This window comes from Drosophila melanogaster, chromosome X (assembly GCF_000001215.4).
Source record: "Drosophila melanogaster chromosome X".
Classification (NCBI taxonomy): Eukaryota; Metazoa; Arthropoda; class Insecta; order Diptera; family Drosophilidae; genus Drosophila; species Drosophila melanogaster.
This window is the reverse complement of record NC_004354.4, coordinates 5,139,480-5,165,988: the sequence shown is the minus strand read 5'-3', so window position 1 is coordinate 5,165,988 and position 26,509 is coordinate 5,139,480. Positions and strand designations below refer to the sequence as shown.

General features: G+C 38.3%; 2 protein-coding genes across 9 annotated transcripts in view; both read right to left on the bottom strand.

Moving 5' to 3' along the window:
- The window catches only part of CG15465 (uncharacterized protein), a 169,106-nt gene that overhangs the window by 88,876 nt on the left and 53,721 nt on the right, over positions 1-26,509 (bottom strand). The window contains exon 3 of one of the 2 annotated variants that reach the window (NM_001297948.1): positions 491-2,088. The gene's annotated coding sequence lies outside the window, so the exon portion shown is untranslated. Of the gene's footprint in view, positions 1-490; positions 2,089-26,509 lie in introns of those variants that run through there. The other variant, NM_131978.3, reaches the window with a different exon arrangement.
- Positions 1-26,509, bottom strand: part of rg (rugose) — a 169,106-nt gene that overhangs the window by 88,876 nt on the left and 53,721 nt on the right. Inside the window, exon 3 of one of the 7 annotated variants that reach the window (NM_001297949.1) lies at positions 491-2,088. The exons of 5 other annotated variants lie outside the window; for them this stretch is intronic. The gene's annotated coding sequence lies outside the window, so the exon portion shown is untranslated. Of the gene's footprint in view, positions 1-490; positions 2,089-26,509 lie in introns of those variants that run through there. One more of the 7 variants, NM_167028.3, reaches the window with a different exon arrangement.

The window sequence follows — 26,509 nt, the reverse complement described above, 5'->3', positions numbered from 1 at the left end:
CACACACACACACAAGCAAAGAAAACAACAAATAAATACACGCACACACGCATACGTCTTTCATTTATTATCATTTGTTTACATTTTTCTTATTCATGTACATAAATTTTATATCTTGATTTTTTTTTTCACTTGGCACACTGCAAAGAACAATAAAAAAATATTTAAAAAAAAATATATTCAAGCGATGCGAATAAAAAATATTCATATTATATCTGATTCGCTTCTTTTTTTTCTAGCACTCTTTTTTGGGCGCGCTAACAAAGTCGTCGGCGTTTTGATTTGGTTATCTTTTAAATAATTGATATCTTGTCGAATTTGTATATATATAAATTTCGAAATTCATTCAAGTTCATTATAGTTAATTACTTTTAATTTGTTATTTCCAAGACTACCTAAGTTTATCTAACTCCTTTCGCTTCTTTGCTGCATTTGCCGCTTGTTCTAATTCGTCTTTATTTCTCTTTTTTTTTAAAGGTATTATTATTACTTTATTTTCGCCAAATATTTATGTTTTTTTTTGGTATTTCGTTGATTTGCGTTATTTCTTCGTTATTTTTATTGATGTTGTTTTTTTTTTTTTTTTGGTTTGGTGTTTGTTTTTTGTTGTTTGTTTGTATTTCTTTTTTTCTATTAACCGTGCTCGACGACCGCTTTACGCCCGTATAGAAAACAGACTGCGGCGGCCAGCAGCGAGATTTATCCCATGAAGATAAGTGCTGCAGACGAGCGTTCGTTTTGCCGAGCAAGAAACGAGCACGCACACTCACGCACAAGTAACACTCACACACACACACACAAGCACACACACACACACACACGTGACAGTACGGAGAGATGGCGGGCAACATTGTGTTGTTGTGCTTTCTGTTCCATTTTCTTTTTTGCAAACAGTCAGCATCCGCCTTGTGTGCCTATATGTATGTGTGTGCGTATATGTATGTTTGTGTGTGCACTAATACCAATGTCGAGTGAAAAGCCGAATGGCATTTGCATCGGAAAATCTCTTCTTCGGCATTTCATCTCTTGCTCTCGCCGTCTCTATGTTGTTTTTCCTCGTTTCTTTGCAACAACGATGTGGTGAAAAAGGAAAAGCTTTGGTGTTTTGATTAGGTGAAAATCGCTGAAAAATCGCGATAGACCAAGCATTGCGATCACGTTTAGCCGGCTTAATAGAGCTTTTGCGAATTGCAGAGATATGTACAAAGTTGTTTTTGGAAAGAAACAAACTAAATCTGAATTTCTAGTTTCATTCGAGTTGTGCCTTATGAATTATATCATATGTAAGTACAATATATGTACTTTATGTATTATTAAACAAATAAAATTTCATTTTTTTTTGACTTGCATTTTCCATTCCCTAGCTAATACTTAAGATTTAAAAGTTTAGAACCATTTAAAAACAATCGCATAGGCCGAAAACAAAACAAACCCGTCGTCCTAACTCATTTCAAATCATTCTCTTCGCCCATCGCGCTCTCTTACTTCGCTCTCTTAATTGTAGCAAGTATGGTGGGTTCGTATTTCCCTTGTTGCAGAGTGAAAAGCTCTATCTGAAGCTAGGCCTTTCGTCGATTTCCTTACATTTTCAGGAGATGAACTGCAACAGTTACAACAGTTGAGCGCAAATCGTGAAAAAGAGATTCACCTAATGATGGCAGACTAATGGGTGGTTGGGTGGTTTAATGGGTATTTCGAGTGGCAGTCATTAGGCACAAATAAGATGCTGTGCGTGCCTCTGTCTGTGTGTGTGTGTGTGTTTGTGTATGTTGGTGTGCGTGAGGCACTGCTGGACACACAGCTAATTCGAACGAAATTAGGCAAACATTTAATGAAGCAATTAGCAAAATGCCCTTTTGCTCAGTTATATCCTTTAGTTTGCCTAACTTCCGGCACTTCCGGTGCACGAACTTACCTCAAAAAATTATACATTTCCGCCCACAAAAAAAAATAAATAAATAAACAAGACCACCTACACATATTCATAGATTTCCCCGGGTGAAGAAACCGCATGGAACATCAAAGAGGATTTCACTTTTGCACATCAATGTGTTCTTTTTCTGGCCAAGGAAAATTGCGTTTACTCACCTGAAAAGAAACAGAGTGGGAGAAAAAAAAAAAAACGTTAGATGGGTCGCAAAAAGTTTCCTTATTTTACACATATACTTTTACTGAAATATATATGTATATATATATAAAACGTTTTACTTATATTTCCCTCATTTTTTTTTTCTTTGCAGACAAGACCTTTGCCCACTTACAATTCAAAAGGTGAAAAGGAAGGGAAAAGTGAGGGCAACTTTGACATGAGTAAAGTGCAAAATTCTGTTGCATACTTTTTTGGGCCTCGAGTGTTGGGAATTTGCAGCACAAATTGTTTTGGGCAAAAAGTAAGTGAATTTCACTAGTGAAACATAATCCTTGCGGTTAAGCAGTGAGTTTTTGAAACACACTTTATTTCTCTACATTTCTTTGGAATGATACATTCTTCTTCAGAGAAACATTTTTACCGTTTACCTTGAATGCAATATAAAAGTTTTAGTTTAAATTTAATGAACATATGTGAGCTGCGTGTTGGATATCATTATCCGCAAAAAAAAATATATAAACCGATAACAATTGAAAACTATGGTGCAACGTAAATTGAAGCCAAATCAAAAACGATTCTGTTTTTCTTGGCATTCGCCATTGTGTTGGCAATTGTGTTGTCTGGAATTGGCCATTTTATTGGAACTTTTGTTGGCCGCATGCACACGGCACAAAACTACCTGGGAAATTGTCGGGGGTCAAAATTGGTGGACGGGGGTAAATCGCTACGGAAGTGGACTAAAGTTAGATTGATGATGTCTCAATAAACCCCATTAGGGGATTGCCATCGAGACCGACAACGACTGCAATATAATATCACAAATGAATTGTCCGCCCTTCTGGCATTCGAATTGAGTTTGGGTTGGGTAGTTATATTGGGTGGTATTTTGATGATTGTGCACCTGCTGTTGGCACAATTCAATGCTCTAATTGGTAGCAAAGTGGAATAAACTATTGCCCGGGCGAAACTTTTCTCGTTTCTATTGGATCTCGATTCTCGCTTCTCACTTCTCGGCTGGCTTCTCGTCTGCTCTCGGCTTTTGCCACTTAGCTCCTTTTGATGTTTGCAGCAGGACACGTTGGCCTTCAAGAAAATGAATCACGAGCCAACTAACTGTAAAAATTCATTATGTTCCTCTGAGCAGCAGCAAGCAGAAGGGCAAAAAAAAAAAAAAAAAACAAAAAACACAGAAAAAACCAAAGGAAAATGCTTGGCGACAAAAAGTTTGTGTGACTGGAATTGAAATTCCGGTTGACTCTTCTGTCGTCCAGAAGACGAAATGCTTGAAGATTCCAGATACAGATAAAGATACAAGATACAAAGTTAGGTAGGTAGGTATTTTCATCATCATCATCATCATTTTGTCGACGTTCCTCAGTCAAGTGTTAAAATCGATTAAATAAAAGTTTATTGCTAAATTTTCCTAACTGGCTAAGCTCAAACTTTGCTGTTAGTCCTTTTTTTTCCACGTTAGTTGCATATTTCAGTGCCTTAATTCGCCCGCAGCGGCAAACTGAACGTGGCTGAGGCGGGTAAAACTTAAAAAACAATTAGAAACTTTTCCCTCTCGTGCCGCCATACTATATATATACATATATATATCTATATACATCTATCTGAGCTGGGGTATCAATCCGCTGGCTCATAATTCCCATCTACACCCCAAACTCCAGCGCATAATTGGCCCTGCGATAGCTTGAAAGTTGAAAACAAATTGAAATGCTCAAAGATTCTGTACCGATTTGCCAAACAAATTTGTGTGGGAGTTTTGCAGAAGAAGACTTGATTTTTGAAAGGGCAAAGAGGTAAATTTGAGTTGAAGCCAGTTTTCAAACGGTTTATTGGAAATGGGAAAAGAAGAGTTATTAATAAAGAAACATTTTGGTTTCATACTTTTTAGCACCTCTATAGAGATGATTTAATATATATTTCCCTGAAACTTTGTTCTTATTTATAAACAAAAAAAGCGCTTGAGATTGAAAGCAGACGAATTTCAAGATTATTTCAACAAGAAATTTGTTGTTTCTGTACCTGTCCTTTTATATTTAATTTTTTGTTTCCGTTTGTCGGAAGCTTGAAGCGCACTCGAAATTAATGAAAAGCATTTTCGATTGTAATTATGTATTCGTGATTGGAGAAGCCCGTGAGGCATTTCCTTCACATTCCACTTTTCTCGATTTCCAACCCATCCACCCAACACAACTCACACTCGTTTGGCATTTATACATATATTTCCCTGAGTTTCCCTGTTGCTTCAGATTTTGGCTCAGCTCATTAGGCATAAGTCGAGTCTCTCTCTCTCTGCCTCCCTTACTCTCTGTCTCACTCTCTCTTTCTTTCTCTGTCTCTTTCGCCTCAATATCCTCAATATAATAAGGATGAGTTTATGGCGGGTTCCTTGGGGGAGTCCGCATTTAATTGACTGTAAATTTGCTGCTCTTCAAACGCTTCAACTACTCATTAAAAAATAAAACTCAAAGAATCCAAAAAGCTTCTGGGCAAAGAAGAGGGGAAAGCAAGGTAGGGGGGGGGGGGGGGGGCGTGGTAAGAGGCTGATAGATTAATTTTCGAATCGAATTTATGGCATCAACATTTAATAAAGTCCGACCGAAGTTTTATTCTACAAGTTAGCGGTTGAAGCTCTTTTCTGTTTTCTGCCTTCTGTGCACCCAATAGCATATTACGCATACGCCCGGTATGCCTTTGATACTCAAGTTGTTTTGTTAATTGCTCGAGCAAAAGAGGAGGGGGGATGCCACAATTACAGCCCTTTCTTTCTTTTTTTTTTTAGATATGGCTTAAAAACTGCACCCACATGAGCTGGGTACCCATTATCTGCATTTTTACGGTCCAAATCCACTTCCAGCGCACAAATTCCACTGTAGGGTGAGGTGAATTTGGTTGCCTTGGCTTTAGTTTTTCTCTCATTTCTTTTTTTTTTTTTTTTTTTTTTTGTAGTTGTAGTTGTAGTTGTTGGTGCTGGGGCGAAAGAGAAATGGCAGGCAGCTGTAATAACATAATGTCCAAACGAAATGTCTGGGCCTTAAAAGCAAAGGTAAGCCCAGCCTTCTATCTCTGTCTTTCTTGTGCTTGTGCGTGTGTGCGTCACCTCGTCACTTCTGTCTCCCTTTACCATACACCGAAAGAATAAATAGTTTAAATTGTAATTAAGATTTAAAAATATATATATTGCCATAGTGGATAGCATACACAAAATAGTTTGATGCAAATATTCTTAGAAAACTACCTAGCAGATTATCTTTTAAGTGCCTACATACATGTGTGTGTGTGTTTGAGATTTTAACAAGAGTAAAAGCTAGAGAAACGAAAAAAAATATATATGTATATATATAACTAGCAAAAGAACAAGACAAAGATGGTGAATAGAGGAGAACTAACAGCAAAACGCAACAAACAAAGAAGCGAAAGGGACGGAAGGACAGTGGGAAAGAGATAGGCAGCATTTGAGATGGCAAACAAAAGTTGCTTGGCAGTAGCATAAATAAATAGAGATAATTAGACCATAACGACAACAAACACAATACAAAAGACCCAAACAAATGCAAGAAAAAAAAGCACGAGGGGGTGTTGGGGGGGAGGGGGGCGGCATACAGAAGGGAAAAGAGACGGAAACAGGCACGGAGCGAGAGAGAGAGAGAGAGAGAGAGAGAGAGACCGCTCTTGTGGGACCTTCACGTGCGTCCTGCCTTTACATTTTTTTTGCGGTTTTAATTGTATGGCTGCCACATTTTTGCGACCACAAGAGCAGCAGAGCATCCGAAAAAGTTGACCGCACAAAAATGTTGGCAAAAATAAAAGGTAGCCAACACTAAGTTGACCATAATCTAGTTTTCATGAAGCACAGCAGCGGCAGCCGGCAGCCAAAAATTAGGTGAAGGATATGACAGAGACCAACAAAAATGTTTGTGGCGATCGTTCAAAAATATGTAAATAAATTGAGCGAGAAAAATGTTTGAGTTTTTACCTTAATAATCGTGTATACATACGTATACACGGGGCAACGGAATATTTAATGTGTGGCTGGTGAAAAAGGTCAATTTTATCTCATTTGAATTTATTTGCTCTGCTGGTTTGCTTTTGCTTGATTTCTAATTGAATTTAATCCGCCTTGAATAATTAGCATTTTACATGCTCAAGTTTTTAAAGTTGCTACATTCTAATAAGCCCAAGTAATTGGAGGTAGCAGTATTCACTTATTTTCGGTCTAAACTTTTAATTCGGTGGACTGAAAATCCGAACCGAAACTGAAACCGATGAAAAAGGATGCGAAATTCAGTGGGCGGCCGCCAAAGAAATTCAGCAACAAATGGGCGTAAAATAAATCCCACACCAACTCCTTTTTTCAATCCACTTACCAACCATCCCCTTTTTCGCCATTAACATGCAAATCTCAGTGGCAAGAATTAGTAGTGAATGCTGAATACGACGAAGGACACGAAATGTGGCCGGCATTTGAGAGCCTGCAACCGAAAATGAAACTGAAACAGAATCTGAATCTTTCCACGTATCTGTATATCTATCGCTCCTTCTTTCTCGCTTGCACTTTATTTTCCCTCTCTGTCGCTTAGTTAGTGTCTCAGTGTCGATTTGAATTTGAATTGGAATGTGGCATTGGAATGAAAATCTGTTTATTTGCAGCGACACGTGACCGCTGCTTGCCACTCAATCAAGTTGAACTCTGAAGCGATTTCAGTTCTATGATATTCTATAGTCGTTGCTGCCAATGCAGTGAGAGAAAATTTGCAGTCATCTAAAGTTATAAAACATAGTTGGTGCTTGAAAAAGATAGTTTTAAACTTTGTATATAAAATTTCGACATTTCTTTTTCACAAGGCAAGAAAATTGTCATTTTTTTATTTTTTTTTTATTTCAGTTTCAGTTTTCATTTTCTTGCGGTGAACTCGGGTTTTTCGCATTGCCATCCATCAATGGATTAAAGTTTTCGGCACTGGCTTTTTGCATTCGGTTTCGGTCAATTCCTATCAGCCTGGGCACCCTTCAATCAATTACCTATTCTCATTACAACTTAATAGAGCATGACTAACGCATAACATATATTGAATTTCGGAATTGCAACATTTCTGTGGCATTCGAGAGTCTGGAACTGCAAACTGACACTAAATGAGTTGACAGACCGAACTTGAACTTTTTTTTGCCAAACAATTGAATGCATTTCTCCGTCATCCGATACAGACTCCAGTTTTATTAAAAAAAAAAAAAAAAGAAAAAAGGGGAGAGAAATAATTAAAATGCTGTGCGAAACCACCGGCGAATCGAATAAAAATCTATAAATTTCAGATTCATTCCAAGTCACTTCAATTACACAAACACCTATACATTGTTGTATTCACATTTTGCAATTAAATCCTCTTAGAAATGTAACGTTTCAGTTAGACGATTCATCTATTCATCACTAATTAGCTCTGTTCAATCAGAATCCATAGAGTTTGCAAATCCGAATGCAAAATGCAAATAATCAAACTCAATTGATTTTGGCTTTGGTATTTTCTTGTTTTTTTTTTTTTTTTTTCTGTGTTTGCTGGCTACATAATTTTGTTGTTTTTGCTATTTTTCATGTTTCTGTATTATTGCCCACAACTTCATTAACGTCGACTGCGATTTTGTAGTTAATTAATTGATTACGCTCAACGCTCAACGCTCGAATGCACCGAACCGAACACTGAAAATCAGTTATAGAATTTGCTACGATTGCCAATTACAGTGTGGCAATGGCAACAACTATACAAGAGCGCAGAAAAGTACTTGAATTAAGGGGAAAAGCGAGCAAAAGTAGGTGAGAAGCGAGGGAAATGCCGAAAGCAATTGCTTTTTGAGGATTATTTTCTGTGTTTTTATTTTCGTTCATTTTAATGCCTGAGCACGTTTAAATACATATATATTTTGTAGCAATGAACAAAAGTTGAGAAACTAATTACAACGGTAACGAATTGAATTTTGAGCTTCATGAAGAGGCGAAAATTAAAAAGGAATTTTTTTTTCTGTGCAATTAAAAAAATAGTGCCTGTCACGACAATATTTCTTACGATGCTTACAATGTTTAATAGCTCTGTAATTCCACTATTGACCATAACTTAATAAATATGGCCCACGAGGATAACGAAGGCAGCGTGGACGAAGGAAGAACAAAAAAAAAAAAATAGCAGAAACAAAAAGGAACAACAACAAGGACTTGGTACACCGAGCCAGACAATTTACAGACCAGTTAACTTATTAGAGACCAAGCACTTGACTCCAAGACGCCGCCACTGATGGACAATATGATGGCCAAAGTCCAGGAGTGGTTTTCCCGCCCGTTTCTCAAGCTTTTCCAACCCCCACCCCCTGCGGTTATAACTGTTAACTGTTAAGCGGCTGCAGAAAAGTTTACCCTTGTAGTTTAAGTAATTTTTATGGCCACTCCCTCCCTCTGCTCTTGCTTTTGCTTTTGCTGGCTGCTCCGCACCAACATTTTGGTTTCAAGTTTTTTATCTAGAAAATCCCCAAACTCTCGCAGACAACTTGCAATTGGTCAGACTTTGGCGACAATTGGCAGACATCGAGAGTCAGCAGAAATAGATAAAGCAATCTGCCACTTGAATTTGAAGTAGTCTTGCCTCAATTGTTTCGTCTTTTTTATTTTTTTTTTTTGTCGCAGTTTGCCATATTTTTCTTTTAAACATTATGATGCCAAATATCGTTTTTAATTGCCGAATTGAGCTATAAATAATGAAATTAAATTTGTCATTACGTTGCGTCCAGTTGCATGTATTTATATAATTAGTTTATTTATTTAATGCTGTTTCGGTTTACAACATTGCTGGTTACACAAAACACAATTCGTTTGTGATGCTGGCTTATAATTAGTTAGTCAAAACTGAAACCAAAAGTGGCTGAAAAGGCGACGGGGAGTTTTGGTTTGGAAGGCTTTGGGGCATTTTGCGTAGCATCTGACTCAAGCAAAACAAACCGCTAAAAATAAAATGAAAATGCGGCAAGACAAAAAGCAGAATGTGCGACGCATTTTGTTCTTCTCGTTTCATTGTTATTTATATTTGAGCGTATATAAATTATATGGCGAAAGGCATAAAAGAGCAGCGGCGTCAAGGCAAAGAAGGGGGTTTGTTTTAGTGAGCTGCTTCTTGGTTGTTAACCAGCCCCCCCCCCCCTTCCCCCTTTTACCTCCACCCACCAACATCCACATGAGCGGAGGCGACGCACAAAGACTGAAACCAGAAGGACAACGTCTTATAATTCAAGTCGTTCCTCATCCCCCAAAGCCACCAAAAGTAACCCCATCCACCCATCGGCCCATCCACACCCACCAACAACCTCAAGCTCAACCATATTTCATGTGGCATGGTTAAGAATTTTTGTGCCTCGCGGTGCTGTAAACTACATTCAAGCAAAAGGAAGAGGGGTAGGGTGCACTGAAATTATATTTCTTAACTTCAATTCTTTAATTGGATATTTTTTGCACATATGCAATATTCATATAGTCATATCCAGATATATTCATATATATATATATTTTTTTTTTTTTAATGAAACTTCGAAATGTATCGAACTATTATTTCGAGTGTAGAACGACAGTCTTCTGTTCTCGTTCAGCTTGTCATTGTAGTTGATGTTAGTTGTTGCTGGGCCAAAAACAATTGTCACCGAGCACGAAATGTCGTGGCTCTGGAACAATCAGCATCAAAAACCCGCAGCCGAAAAAGAGATGAAACAAAGCAGCTGCATCAGTTGAGAAATAAGATGGAAAGGAGTAGTAGAAGGGATTCCAGAAGCAGGACAAATAAAACAAAATGGCTACCCCCGAGGTCGAAGATGAATGGGACTGGCATTCAACGGAATACCTGTAGCCCGTCTCTATCTATAAGAAAAATGTATGTTTCTTGGTCACCGACCAGACAAAAGGACCCCCGCAAACAGATTGAGGAAACTAGCAGATTGTTGGAATTTTAAAAGCAAACTGCAAAATTATAATTACCAAATACCATCTAAACATATGAAACTCTATACAATTTTTAATCAAATGAAAATGTATCCATTCGAATATCTCATCATTTCCCATGCTCGTTTATATAATATCACAATTTGTAGAATTAGCGTGTCGCTTAATTTATTGGATTATTTGAAACCTTTTTGATAAACAACAGATTTTCAACCTTAATTAAATTCCATATCAGATTTTGTTGTCGTCAATTCGCTGATGCCATTATATTTTTCCTTTTTTTTTCCACCATTGGCCATTTATTAATTAAACAATCTTTTTCCCTGGGTTAATAAACCATTTTGATTTTCATTCGTGGAATGGGAATTGATTATCAACTCTTTTGGGAAATTTAATTGAATTTATTGCTGACATTTGTTTGCAATTTCAGTATTGTTGTTGAGATTGTTTCAATAATTCAAATTTCCTTACGCCTGACTTCAAATGCAATTAAGCGAACGATTATCAGAGGCAAATAAAATTATTATGATGGTTGTTGTCGTTGTCGTTCCTTTGTTGTCTCAACATACATACAAACGAGTGTATATATATATATATATGTATATATGTATTTGGGTTTTATGGATTGTTTTTTATTGCTATTAAATCAGCTTAATGTTTTTCCTGTATTTGCCAGCGCTTCAATTAAATGTTAACACATGAGAAGATGTGTTATGTGTTATGTGTACGTGTTTGTCCATTTATATTGTTTTGACCCTTTTGGAAAGCCGGAAAACGCTGAATTATCAACGCTTAATAGATTTTCAAGCACGTCCAATGAAAATTTGTTTGCCTCCATCGTGTTTGTCTGCGTGTGTGCGTTGCTTTTGCTGTGATCCCAAATGGCCCGAAAGCCAAGTGAACCGTATAAACAATTTATAGCGTCCAGTAGCAACAACTTGCATACAATGCCAGCATCAACACACACACACACACACACTCAACACACACACAACAAGCAACAACACACGACATTGGCAATGCTCGTAAAAATGCAAAATGAAGCAGCACACAGCAACAACACCGTCTAGAGCATGAGCAACACCAATAGTAACAACAGCACTATTAGCAGTAGCAACAGCAGTCACAACAACAACAGCAACAACAACAACAGCAACAACAACAACAGAAACAACAACAACAGCAACAACAACACCAACAGCAAAAGCCATACACATAGAAAAATCAATTGATTCTATGATTTATATTCCTCGCAATAACTTGTACAGTTCTCTAAGATAATAACATCAGTTTCCTGGAAGTTGACACATAAATTCCTCTTCAAGCAACACAAACACACAAGTTAGAAGAACAACTTTCGTTCAGTGTATCATCAACAACAGCAACGTCACCCACAGCGGCAGCAACAACAGGGAGGGAAAGGGTTAAAGGGCAGCTGGCCATAAAGGCTGGAGGAGTGGTAACACGGCGGTGGGGGAGACGAGAGCAGAGGAGGCTTCATCATAAACCACTTATTTGCGCTCCAAATGCAACAACAATTTGATAAATGTATATGCACAAAGTTTTTTTGCCCAACGCATTTTGCTCCACTCTTACCATTTTCCATATACACTTCCCAGTTTTCCCAGTTTTTCTCAGTTTTTCCCAGCCCTCTCTAGTAGCAGGTTTTGTGTTGGTTTTTACCCCTCATCTTCGCTTTTTTTTCATAGCCTCTGCTGCTGCTGTGGCCAAAAATGCGATTAAAGTTTCAGCAGCAACATCTATGAAAAATGGCCAGCATAATTGGCAGAAATCGAGAAGCCATTGAGGGAAAATCGAAGCAATTGAAGAATTAACTTTTTGGTCTCCTATAAAACCAAAAACAAAAACGAAAAAAAAAGTACGACAAAAAAAAAAAGGATCAAATACAGTGCACACAAGTGAAAAACCTCGACAGAACATTACCGCAGTGACCCAAATTTTGGGTGTAGACCATGGGGCTGCAATACTTGCAACAGTTGCCGCAGTGTTGCACTTTTTTATATGCCAAACCAGCTGCAGCAGCAGCGGCAGCAGCAACAGCAACATAAAACTGACAACAACAGAAGTGACTGGACTTGTTTTTAGGGGGCACACACAAATTAAAAACAAACCAAGAATTTTATTTATGCCTTGTCAGCGACAGCAATAAAAACAGAAACACAGAAACAGAAGCTGAAACTGAAGCTAAAGTGCGGCACTGGCACCGGAGGACTAGGCAAAGTCAAAACAATATAAATAGTTGCAGTACGGAAAATAATTCAACAACAATTTATTGGCTGAAAAGCGAACATAGAACTTTAAGAGCCGAATTGGTTTGAAAAGTTGCCGCAAAGTCTGCCTGTCTGCTTTACCACCGCAAATTCCTGCCCGAATATCCCTTAGATAACCGCAGGCAACGAAAACTGAATCATGCTTCTTGTTTCAATTAAAATTCAGTTTGCGTCCTTTGCCCGCGAGTCATTCATTTAGATCACTTCTGCTTGCCTAAACTTGGTCCCCTTGTCGGAATTTTGATTTATAATATATATCGCCATCACTTTTAACATTTCTCCTTGGGTTCCCTCAAATTCCGCCAGTTGAGCTTTTGCCATAAACAATTTATGGCACCCATTGTCCTTTATGGCAACTGCTTTCACAAGCTTTAAAAAGCAAACCATGGTAAAAAAAAAATCAAAAACAACCGCATTAAGTAAGATTCTCGTTACACTTTACAGTCATTTCTACTCTAATTTAATATATTTTAAAGAAAAAATATATAAGTGCTTTAACGTATCTCAAAGGATTCTACGCACATCCTGACAGGTGGCGCCACCTAGCGCTTTTAAGATGCGCAAGCTTTGCTATAAACCGAACTGCTACATGTCGAGTAAAATACTATGTAATTTTACGCCAGTGCAGTTTAAAGAAACATTTTAAAATTCTTTTTTTTTTTAATCATATTAAGTGTTTACTTACTTTACAAAAAAAAACATGAGCAACAAACTAGCAAACAACAAGCACATTATAAATTTTGTGTTCTATACTTTTTGACAATTTAAGCTTGTCGGTTTTTTTTTTTTTGGATTTTTATCGAACTTTCTGTGAGGAAAATAAATAAATCACGCGGAATTTCCGTTGGTTGGCGTTAATTGTTAATTTCAACAAACATAAAATATATATATACAGTGCAGTTTCAGCGCTGCAACTATGCTCCGCTGTAAAATCCCGCATCGGGCTGCATATCCCTTTTGTCCTTTTGGCCCGAGCCGAACGAAACGGAAGGACATTGTTTGCTCAGCGCCCCAAAGCATTGTCAATAAATTGTATGCAAGATTTATTGTCCCTCTCGATGGAGAAATGTCCCTCCGCTGCATCCTTTTTTGAGGAAATACCCGCCGCCACGGTTTTTGCTCCTGTATTTATTTATTTTTTTTTTCCCCCCATTTTATTGTCATTGCATTTTATGTGTTTAATCTAAGCTAATTGGATTTGCAAATGGCCGGCGAAACAAGGCAGATATCCGTGTATATGCATGGGCATACGAAAAGTCCATAAATAATGGATGTACATACATAGAATGTATTTTATGTACATACATATGTACATATACATACAATATAAATAAACATTTTTGGCAAATGCATGTCCTCCGTGGTTTGTTATCCAACTTTAAATGGTGAGCGATAAAAAATTAAAAATAAATATATATTTAGAGGTGTGCATGGCTAAAGAACTTTAAATATTTATGAAACGAAATGGAAATACAAATCAGTCATCGAGAGATGGAGGAGAAAAGTTCATAAACTGTATAATGTAAAAACTTTTGCCAAGCCCGAAAATCCCCAAACTTCATCAAAGATGTATGCAATGAATTCCGGAAACTAGTCCAAGTCAAAACGGCAATGGAACTTTATTCCTGCCATGGAATAAATTATATATATATATATATATATATATGTCTGTATACGGATATATGATATGCCGCCCAATGTGAAACTTCTGTGTCATCGGCTAATTTTAATCACTGGAAATTGAATATTTCCCATTGATTGCTATGGAACATATTTTACCATTCATTTTTATTGCTCTCCATTCATTACCATACATTTGGTTAGTAATATTCAATGAATTATGCCCGATAACAGTCGAATACTAATTGCCAAATTCAATTACGATAAATTCAATGGAACATCACGCCCACCTGGACGCCATTTTTGTTTAATTGCCTTTTTTTCCCCACAGACGCGAAGGACTTCGATGAAGGATAATGGACGAGTTGGATGTCACTTTTGGACGTTGCGACACACAATAGATATATTATGAAAATGACAGGCGCCGTTGTTGGCAAATTAAAACTGACAAGCCAGTGGTTAATAATGCGATTTAAAAATTATAAACTAAAAAATACGTAACATAAAATTACAGTTGACGCACAAAATTATGATAGCTAATTGGTCTAAATATGCCTTTGAAATTGAATTACACGAGTGACAATCTAAACACAAATTTTTGAAAACCGCAAAGTCACTTCAAATCAAAATGTCAGATCCATATCCAACAGAATTTACAAAATTGTTTTACCAAGTGGAATAGTTGCCATCTAATTAGAGCAAGCAGCACAAACATTTTCGGCAACTATGCGAATAGCCAATTAAATTCAATTTTACAAACTTGTCTCAATAAAAATGTAGCTTGGCAAAGAAATTCGAAACGTAACAATACCAATAAAATTGGGGCGAAGAAATGGAAATATACAATATTTTAGAATGTGATTTAAAAGACAGAAAATTTTTATAGTTTAAAGCCTAAAAATTTGAGGGAAAGGCAGGGGTAGGAAGAACTCAAAGGACGAGAGTAAAAGTTGGTGAAAAGCAAAAGTTAAACATTTCTGGCGCTTCCTGTCTGTGTTTGAGTTATGGGTTTTGTCATTTATGCTTATGCACTTGATAACCGGAAGTTATACAAAATGTAAATGTTGCCCCACACACACACACACACATACACACAACTGTGTATTTAGAGAGAGAGAGAGAGTGAGAGGGGGGAGAGAGAGTGGATTGCTCATTAACTTTGGACCAAGTTTACGGATGATGAAGTGTGGCAATTGTGTTCGCCACGAGCTTTGCTCTTCTCAATTGCGCTTGAAGAGAGCTGGAAATCCGAGTTTTCATTTTGCATTTTTCCAGCCTTTATTTTCATTTGCCATTTTGGCGCTACTTGAATTTGATTTGCCCGTTTGGGTTTCGGCACAAGTCAAAGAAGTTTTCCCATTGCCGTCTGTCGCACACTCGCCTCAGTTGACAGACAAACTTTCCTAATTAGAAATAATGCACCCCACACAAGCACACATGAGGGGTTTTTCGGTTGGATTTTCCGTGCCGAGATATTCGCTTTCTGTGTGCGCGTGTGTGTTCGTGTGTGTGTGTGTGTGTATGTTCGTGTGGTTCTGTCAGGATAAACGAGACAGGCGATGAAAATCTGCAGAAACACGACGGCTGAGACAAATCCAAGTGGGTCTTGATTTATGGGATTTGCAAAAGGACAAATGTATACATCTGATCATTTCTTTGGTATAACAATTGGTATTGATTAAATTATTGTATGTAAAATAAAAAAATGTGTGAGCCGCAGATACATATGTTACTAATATTCACTATCATGCGATACTTTTAACGATGTATCTCACAGCATAGCAGCACCTTTGCATTTTCCACCATCTATTTTTAAGGCTAGCAAGGAAATGCGGGCACCTGCCTAAGCAGCTAACACACACACACACTTCTCTGCAATCAGGCACACACACACACATGCACATGCACACGTGTGGAGCAGAAAACTGTGCTGCCTGCTTTTCCAAGCCCAAAAATGCAATTAGACGCATTAGCGGATTGCGGCCATGAAAAGCAAATCTAAGCGAAAGCAAAAGCAAACTCCAAGCCAGAAGATTTGTGGTTCTGTGGATGAGCTTTTCCGGGGGTGACACCATCACCAAGCCCAAGCCACCCAGAAACGTTGCTCTCCTCTCGTTTGGCGAGCCAAAGGAAAATTGCCATGCATAAATTGCCGAAAATTTTCATTTTGACATTTAATTAAATCACGCGAAATTGAAATGGAAATGGAAATTTGTCGTAAGAAAAAAGAAAAAGCGAAAATAGCAGCAAGTCGACCACAAATGTCGCTGCCTAATTAGTTGCCAGCAAACGGCAGCAAATAAAATTCGTTTGTCATTTGCATTTCGGGTGACGCAAATCGACAGGAACAAAAAAAAAAAAACAACAACTAAAACAACAACAACAGAAATGGAAACAAAAACAATCAAATTAGAGGAACAATTTCAATGGGTAGCAGTACATTTGCCCAACACAAATACAGACACATTACACATTATCCCCCCAAACTTCTGACCCTGGGGTCCCATCAAATATTTATGTCATTCGCAGACCAACGAAAACGGAGAAATCGGTGGGTGGACTCAAATTGAAATCAGCCCGAGAATTAGAAGGCCAAATTGACAATGACAGCGAGCCGAGGGCGAAAAGTGTAGGGTGCCAGAAGGAGTGAACGAACTTAAAGAACGTATTCCACAGGTTAACTCTTGAAGGATATGTATGTATGTATGTATGTGCCGAACTCAATTAATGCTGTGTTTAAGTTTAAGCATCACTAGATATTTTATTAAAACAATAAAACTAAAAATGATGGCCATTTTCATTTTAATTTTGCACAAGAGCGAGCAATAAAATGCTTTGGGTTTTCACAAAAACCCATTTAAGCTTGTCACCTGAATGCATTCCAATTTCGAACCAAATCGCAAACTATCCAACACTGGATATGCTGTACAATTTATGACCGATTTATTTCGGCCGTTCATTTTATAATTTAATTGCCAATTTTCAATTGATATTAATGTGCGCGCGTTTTCTGAGCTCACTTCATTTGGTGTTTTTGTTTTTATTATTATTTTTTTATTTTTTGGTTTTCCGATTTATGTTTAGTGTCGTTGGCAATAGAATTCAATTTTCGTCTCTTGTAGTCTTGCCGCAAAAAAAAACACATACTGTTGCACAGAAATATGAATAATGCACGGTAAGAAAAACATTCAACAATCAAAATATTATGATATGGACAGACCTCTTCTTTTCAAACCTCAACATGCTGCTGTTTTTTATTGATGTTCTTTTTATTGCATTATTTTAGACAACTTTTCAATTGGCTTTAATAGTTAATTTTAAAGAAGTGAGCTTGTAACTCATCTTAAAATGTGCATTACAAATTCCCATTGTGCATTGTGCCAATTAAAAATGATAAATATTTCGTTGTGTGCACTGCGCTGTCAACGGTTGCATGTTGCATGCGGCGCCGGAAGTTGTGTGTTTCAATAAATTACCGTAAATGTTCGCCGGCCATTTATATGAATCAAGCTGGGGCATGGCGCCGCTTTAAGCTGCCATTCAACTGTTGAACCGATCCGAACCGCCGCTCATTTTCCCTGATTTTCACCCTTCCCCCCGCGCTAAAAGTTGCTTCTCTTCCTGCTTTGTTGCGGCTATTGTGCACAAAAAAGAAAAAAAAAAAAAAGGAATAAAAAAGAAAACAGGCAGCTGGAAAAAACAAAAACCCCTTTTTGTGTGTTGGTTGGTCTGCGGCCAAATGCAAATTCAAGTGCGCGCATAAATCCAAAGTCCACTACAAAAATGAAAAACGATAAACTGAAGGTGAATGGTCAGGAAGCAGAAGGGAGTGTATATATATATATAAATATATATATAAATGTGTATGTATGTACCACCGATTGAGGATGATGCAGCAATGACTGCGCTTTGTGGTTTATTTCAGCAGTAAAAAAAAAAATAAATAAAGAGAAAAGCCAAGGGACACACAAAAAATAAATTTGATTTTATCCTCTCGACTTTTTTGCGGCGGCTGCAACTGAAGTTAAAATTGTGAAAAGTTGCCGTGCTGCTTTCCCGCTTTTCCCGCCATTACCCCGCCTTTTGTTGTATTGCATTTTCATTTGTAATTACATTTTGTATGGCTGAACATTTTGCATCCTTTCATCATCGTCTTTGCTTTTCTGCATCATTAGAGGCATGTGGCCCCCAAAAAGTGGGCAATACTTTTTTCTACACTGCAGCCTAATGAAAACGGAATGGCAAATGAGGACGCAAAAAAAAAAAAAACAAACCAGCAGTGCAACAAAAAATGTGCAACAATCCAGGAAGAATTAAATACAATTGTATGAGCCCTAAGTTGAAGACATTGTGCAGTGTATAATGCACATATCAAATTGTAATAGTAATTTAAAATCATCTTGTTAGATAAAGAAGTTGATATTTTGCCATAAAACTCTAAGATATCGTCTTCATATCTGCTATTTTTTCGCTTTGATAAACGAAACACAAAAAACAATTAATGTGTAAAAAAAAAGAAAAAAAAATGCAGCCGGCATCATCCGACTGCCAGCAATTGCAATTTGCCGCTGCCGGACGTTCTGAGCGCGTCTCAAGTGGCAGACGCAACCCTTTACGTTGCAAATGCCCCCCCCCCAACACCCCCCCCTTTCCTACCCACGCCCATGATGGCACGGAAACGGAAACCCCTCTGAATGACTAATGGATGGCATAGCCGGAATGGTTGGGGCTTCGGTTTCGGTTTTGCGGCGGCAATTCCTCTTGTCTAGTCAGCTTTAAAGTTGAACAAGATGCGAAAGTCACTTGGGGAGCTTAAATTCTGCCCACCGTGCAGCGATTATGCAAATGCAAAAAAAAAACTAGTGCCCCATCTCTCTCTCTCTCTCTCTCTCTCTTTTCATCCCCACTGTAGGTGTGCGCTAACGTTATAAATATAAATTAAGCAAATGTGTTGTGTAAATTGCTGTTGTCTTTTCCCTTCCAACGAAAGTTAGCTGCAAAAGTGGCAACAAAAATTACGAGACACAAGTGCGAATACACTAGGCAAATGCATAGGTTGGAATTTCCATTGCCTAACAAGTCACATAAAATACTTGTAAAAAAATTAAATCTAGTCTCATCAAAGTAAATTCAAATCTTAACTAAATATCTAAACTTTTCTAGCACTTCAGTTGCACAGTGTAGAAACGGCAGATGCAAGGCAATTTCGGTTGCATGTGTGTGCGGATACACTGATACCACAATATTTGCATATCATATGCATAAACACACGCGACAACCCTGGACGCATGCAACCCTAGACCAAAGTGCAGACTCCTCAGCAGCTGGCAGACAATTGCAATTAAGTGGGTAATATATATATATATATATACATACATATATATGGGATATATGGCTGTACTCTGCGAGTGCCACAAGTTGCAACAAGCAGTTAGTTGGCGTCATGCCACCTGAACTTGGTCAATCAGTCAGTTTTTGGTCCCTGGCATTAGGAACAAGGCAAAAACATTTTCGACCCCAAATTGCCAGTTGTGTCAACATGGCCAACATGTCCTGCATATGTTGCTGCTGCATTTCTAATTTCAGTTGCAATTGGATTTGCCAAACTTGAGCACAGAAACTTTTTGCGAACAATTGTCGAGTATAGCAATTATTGTTACAATCTTGATGGGGAAATGATGGGAATCAGTGAATCAACTCTACACTTATTTATGAAATTTAACTGGGTTTTGGTTTTCAAATACAAAACAACTGCTGCTGTTTCTGAGCCAAAAAAAAAAAGAAAATCAAGGGAATTTAGTGGTTATTTGCTTTAGTTATTCCCCTGCTGCTTGCAAATTGTTTTTTAAACCCGTTTTTTTTTTAATGCACTTACAGAACATGGAGTTGGACATGGACATGAATGTAATTAAAATCTCGGTCTCAGATATCCTTTCACATTAAATTGAAGTTTTTTTTTACAGCCACAGCAATAGAAAAAAAACAATGAAAAGTAGCCATTTTGTGGGGAAATCAATCAAATTACAGCTCCCTCGATTTGCTTTGCTTCATTAATTATTGCACTTGGGTTCATTGTCTAAGTCCACAGACACCCACACATATGCACACGCGTACGCACATTACACACACACACACACACAGACAAACAAACATATACGGGTAAATACAATTGCAATTTCCTGGGCTCTATTTCTGTGTGCACTTTTCACTTAATTGCACACAGTTACGCACACAGGGAAAAAGGGAGACGCAGGAGAAAGGGAGATAGAGAGATAGAGAGATAGAGAGAGCAGAAGAGAGGAAAAGCGGAAAGGAGCACTATTCAAATCATAAAATTAGCACACTTACACACAGACACACACACACATGTAGCGAAATCAATTAAGGCACAAAAGCACTGCCCGCCATTTGCAAACAACAAAAGAAAAGAAAAGTATGTAAAAAAGTGAGCAGCATAGAAAAAATGCATGATGCCCCCACCGAAGTGTGCGGGAAAAATTCTCTGTTTTTTTTTTTTAACTGCATAACTTGCGGTACACCGCTCAGGTGTAATGGTGTGCGAGGATATATCTATATATATATGTGTATATGTATATACATACACACACATACACATACAAAAATATAGAAAGGACTGATTTAAAATGCAAATGCTTTAATTAAAAGCTTTACCGCATGGCGCCAAATGGCGTGGGCGTTAATACCAGAGTGGGAGTGGCACTAGCCAGTGTTGCATAATTTTAGTGGTTTAAGCATAACGCAAACACTGAACAAATTTATGACTTGTTATCACATTTATACGAAACTTTAAATAATTTAAATATAAATATACATATAGCATATTCCCACAAATGAAAGCTGATTGCTAAATACTTAATGTTATATGTGAAAATATTGAAGAAAATCTTCGGTGCACCGTCGAAGCGTCGAGCTTGTCAAAAACGTTGAAAATCCAATGGTTGGGGGGCAGAAAAAAGGGCGGTAGAGGGCGGAGGGTTTTCGAAAAATACGAAAAAAGGTGAAAGACAGCTGAGAGGATGGGAAAAAAGCGGGTTGCTCTGGCTGACACACATGTTTGTTGTGATTTTTATTGCATACTTTCGAGCGCCCAGCAATTTATGCAAGATTTTCAGCAATTTTCCCCTTCCCCCTTCGCCAGCTGAACAGCTTTCCGGGTTTGGTCCTCACGCCACCCACTTTCCCACTTACCACCCGTCCGCTTTCCGTTGTCATGTTTTGCATAAATTGTGATGCTATCACTACCTGCCACCAGCTGCAAACTTTCACCCTTGTGGCCCAACTCATAATAGCCGAAGATTATGTGCGCACAGCGGAATGTGCATGCTCGTATTTACACATATATGTACATATATATATATATATATGTATTTATATATTTATAGTAACGAAAAATGTAAGAAAACTTTTCAATATCACGGACTCCAGTGAAACACAAAGGAATTCTTGCAGGTGAAACTTGCATTAAATTAAAGCAAACTATGCATGTGGCTCGCCTTTCAGCTGATTTCTAGTACTTTTTTTTTTGCACATTAAAGGCCATTTCAACTTCCCTTTCATGTGGTAGCATTCCACTATGCGAGTGTTTTTTCGCTCGGGCCTAAGCAAATTACATAATTAATTGATTGCAACATGATACTTTTGCCGCCGCCCAGCACGCCCGTATTTTCCGATTTTCCGCCCGCTTTTCTGCCGCAACTAATAACAGCAAACAGGAATGGCAGGCAAAGTTTTGCGGTGGTTAGTAAGTACAGAGCGATGGCGACTTCATTAGGCAGCCGCCTACGATGATGACAGGAAACGAGATGAGAGGTCCTTCCAAGGGTTTCCCCACCCCAAAGGGTAGAGCGTTCACCGTCAAAGCTTCAAGTACATGGCAGCTATTAGTGTGCATGCACAGAGCGAAAAAATTGCAGCCTCAATCATTTCAAATCATGCGATTTACATTTAGTGACGCAACTATGCCATCATATCTCCAAAGAGTGCTATGCACATTACAGTTACAAAATACAATAAATTAATATCTTTTAGTTACATTTTTCTCGCTGTGCAGCCGTGTGAGTTTAAGTATGTGTGCTGCGTGTAGGTAAATCGCGCCAAATGAGTTGGCAAAACTGCAGGAGCAATGAGCATTCGGGCAGGCGTTTGTGGTGGCCAACGGAGTGCGGTGTGTGAGGGTGTGTGAGTGTGTGGGTGTGTGGGGTTGGGGTTAATGGGAAAAGGACACTCTGCGTCGGCATACAGCATTTTTATCATGCTCAACTAATTGCAGGGCACAGGAGTACAAACTGGCAACTGAGAGGCGGGAATCGGATCAGAATCAAGAGCGTTTGCCAGCCAAAAAAGGGGCGAAGGACGATGGCAGGACGTAGGACGAGCAGCCACGAGCCGCTCACCAGGGCGCCAGCAGGTCCTGCCAACTGTGCGTGTGTGTGTGTGTGCTAGTGTGCGAGTATGTGTATGCAACCACCAACACATAACATAAATTCTCATAAGCGTAATGCCTTGAAATTGGAGCAAACTGTGATAGCACTAGACCAACTTACACACCCGATTCCAACCACCACTATTATTACTTTCCCCATCGCCCATCCAGTCTGTTTGCACGCTCTCCTCATTTACTTATCTAACCGAACAGGCAACACAGTGCACCGAGGTGCCAGCGAAAATTGTGGAAAATATTCAAGCTAACGATCAAGTTAGTTTTCCCAGGCCTATGAACTTTTTAATTATTCCGACATTGCTTTAAACGAGTGGTGTATTTTATCTCTAAATCTATTGATTTTTTATCATCAATTGGTTTCTGAGAAGGCGAAAAAAATATATTAAAGGTATAGTTAGTAGTTCGTTAACCTCCGACCACTGTATCCTCACAATGAGTTATTGAAATTGCAAGTTGCTGGCCCTGTTGCCATATGTATCTTTACCAGCCGCCCCTTTTTCGGAACCGTTCCCACTCTTCTGGCCCTTTCGCTTTAATGAGCTCCTCCATGGTTTCGCTGTCCTTCGGTGCTGCAGGCTTTAACGGAATTAATAATGCCCATACCATATATGAGGCGAAAGATGGTAGATGGTAGATGGTAGATGGAAGATGCCCATCTCGGTGGTTTCAATCGGGCAACTTTGGGTTTATTTTATCAGAAAACTTTGATTTTTGTTTTTCTTGCTAGCTCGTTCGCTGATTTTGTTATAAATAATAATCAACTTGAAGCAGCCAAGGAAATGCAAACGAAAAGAAGAAAAAAATACAAAATAACAATTTGTACAGTAATATATATATATATATATAGGTACATATATATAGATGGAAACAAAGAGGGCGGTTGGGGGTGAAAATCAATAACCACCCGGGCCAAGGAAAATTTACATACAAGCAAAACGGGGGATGATATCAAATTGGAGTGGGTGATGAAAGGCGGTTGGCTGTGGGTGTGGTGCACCTCAAGGTTGCGCCGCAAAATATCTTCACATTGTTTTTGCATCTGTTCATTCATTCATTTTTTCTTTTTTTTTTCTTTTTTTTCTTTTTTTTCTTTTTTTCTTTTTTTCTTTTTTTTTGTTTTTTTGTTTTTTTCTTTTTTTTTTTGTTTTGGGTTTGGGCAATAAAGGAAAACAACAACAAGGAGGTTTGGGGGGCAATGTTTGTTGGTTCCGGAACAAGGGCAAACAAAAGCGCTCAATAAGCGGGCCTCGAATATCCTTAGAGCTCAATGGGAAGTTTAATATCCTTGATATGTTTGTAATGAGAAAACAATTAAATTCCTTTTGGGGTCAATGGTAAATATAGCGATTAAAAGTTACCCTAATACTAATACACTACATATTGCATAGACAAGAATTCAAACAAAATTTGTGAGTATTAAATTTCGTACAAAATGTACAAATTACCATTGTAAGAGAACTGCAAACATTTGAATTATCCACTCCACACTATGTGGCAAACTTTAGTTATTTTGACCCCAAAAAACAATTGATTTAAGTTAACATTAGCCTGCGAAATAACTAGACTAATATGAAACACTCTTTGCATAGACTTCACTAACAACAATGCATTTGGATTGGGATCGAGGGAAAATGCTTTAAATATTCGAAGTGCTAAGCGACCGAACTTTGTTACACTTTTCGCCAATTATTTAGTAGTTCAAGGCAATGGAACTTCTAGCACATGCTAGGCCAAGCGATATGGGGAGCTTAGCTTATGGGGGAATGCAATTTCATCGTCATGTGCAGGCTTTCACTTGCTAAATTATGACTAAGAGCTGAAAATAATTGGCATTGCTGGAGGATATGTACGGAGCACCGGGCGGACGCCAAACAATCGAGTATTGAATTCTGAATGCCAAATGGTTCCAGCTTTATTTGCTCGCTGGGCGGTGTGGAAAATACCAACTGACCACCACCTGCATCAAAAGAAAAAAAAAAAATTAAAAAAAACATATGAAAATAGGCGATGCTCACCGAAATATGTTTCATGCTTCAAGTGGTCGTATTTCAGCAGTATATAGAATTTGTTGGGATGTGGAGGAATGCATGCATTCATTAAATTCATTTATTCTTGTTTAATTATTTCTTTTTTTTTATCATTTCATTTTTTCTATGTGTTTCAAATGGACTTGAACTGAGTTTGGTTGAGTTCTTGGCACTGGCACTGCACGCTTATTTATTGTGTATTTGCATTATTAGACCAACTGAACCGTGAAAGGCAACGAGGGCAAAAGGAGGTGACTGGGTGGGTGGGAAAATCTAGGGAAAGTGGCGGGGGCCATCCAAAAGGAGTGGAGAATAGCGAAGAGGGTGCCCGCTAGCAAGTGACCATCGCAACGCTTTTGGATGGACAGCTGACTGAACTGAAATTGACTGAGCGACGTGTCCTTTGTAGTCCTTGCAGGCACCTACACCTACACAAGCTAACCCACTCACTCACTCACACCGCCGCATTATTATTGGCAACTTGTAATTTCGTTATGTGCACAGCAGCAAAGGACCTGCAAGGATATACGAAGCAATGTGTATGTGTGTGGGTGTGTGCACAACAGAATGAAATATGTTGATATTTTTAGACTGTCCTGCTGCATTGCCCCATCGATCCTTTTGCTTGTGTTTGTTTAGCTAATAGAATCATCTCAACTTTTCTTCTATTTTTCTTCTTTTTTTTCCTGAAACTATAGACAAGTATTTGCTAAACACGTACACACACAAACACACACACACACAGTGGCACTCACGTTCAGTAATAAACCCACACACTCACGTATTCACGTGGCACGTGGTGGAAAAGGGAAAAAAAGTTAGTGAAACCCCCTGGGGCAAACCTTAAGTAAAGCTATTAAAATCGAAATATAACCAAGAATACGCTGGCAAACAATTACTAAATCCCATGCTGAAGATTTAAAATATTTTTATCTTTGCCTTAAATCAAAAAGAAACGAGTGAGTTAAGTTCATTATAATAAAAAAAAAAAAAGCTAATCTAGCATTTAAAAGGCACTAATGCTAATCACATTTAAGAATGTGACCCTGAGTGTTTCATAAGACACATCCAGAAGCCCAGGGGAGATACCCACCCATTCACTGCCAACAATATTCTTGAACGAATATCAAACATTTTTGGTTGCAACATTGCCAAGTTTGACAACCCAGAAGATTGAGTACGTGCTGCACATTGACAAATGGAACGCGCCACGAATCTCTGGGATTATTTGGCGAGTGGCGAGTGGTGAGTGGCAGGGGGAAATTAGTAGATAGGGGAATATATGTGGCAACTGACTGGGATGGATACCCAACCCTCATGATGGATCAGCTACTCGATGGCAGAATTTCTTACTTGCAAATTGCATATTTATCTGGGGACCATGACACTCACCTGAAAAGAAATAGAAAAGCAAAAGGGAAAAATTCAATTAGTTATCACGTCAAATTGCTATTTGATTTGTGTCGAGGTTGTTCAACTTCATAGATGTATGTATATGTATTTTCATATTATGTTTGTTTGTTTGGCAAAAAGTGGCCCGTGGTATGCTAAAGTCATTAAGCTCTTGAAAAACTTTACAGACTGCAGTGAAGGTTGCGTTGGGTCAAAACTTCTTATCAAAGCCAAGTGCTTCGGTTGAAACTTTGCGCAATATTAATTACACAATGGGAAGTGCAAAAAAAAAAATATATTGAGCAATGCACACATTCGTTGAAAGGTGAACAGTATAGTTGGTGGCGTGTTAAATGAATATAATATTCATATGCATAGCCTGCAATTGCTTGCTGACTTTAACTTCATCCATTAAATTTTAATTTCACCACGCAAGCTTAAAGCGAAGCGATTTTTTAAGATCCATACATGAATGGGATTTGCTTTTCCATTGCTTAAGCTGCCAGCTCTCGAGGTCATTGCTTGGTCTTTCGTCCCAAACACAACACAATTCAACTCAACTCAGCTCAACTCCCAAATGCACTGCCCCTGGGGGCGTGGCAAGTGCTCCATAAGAAGTCATCCTCATCGCCATTCCCATCCCCTTGCTCTTTC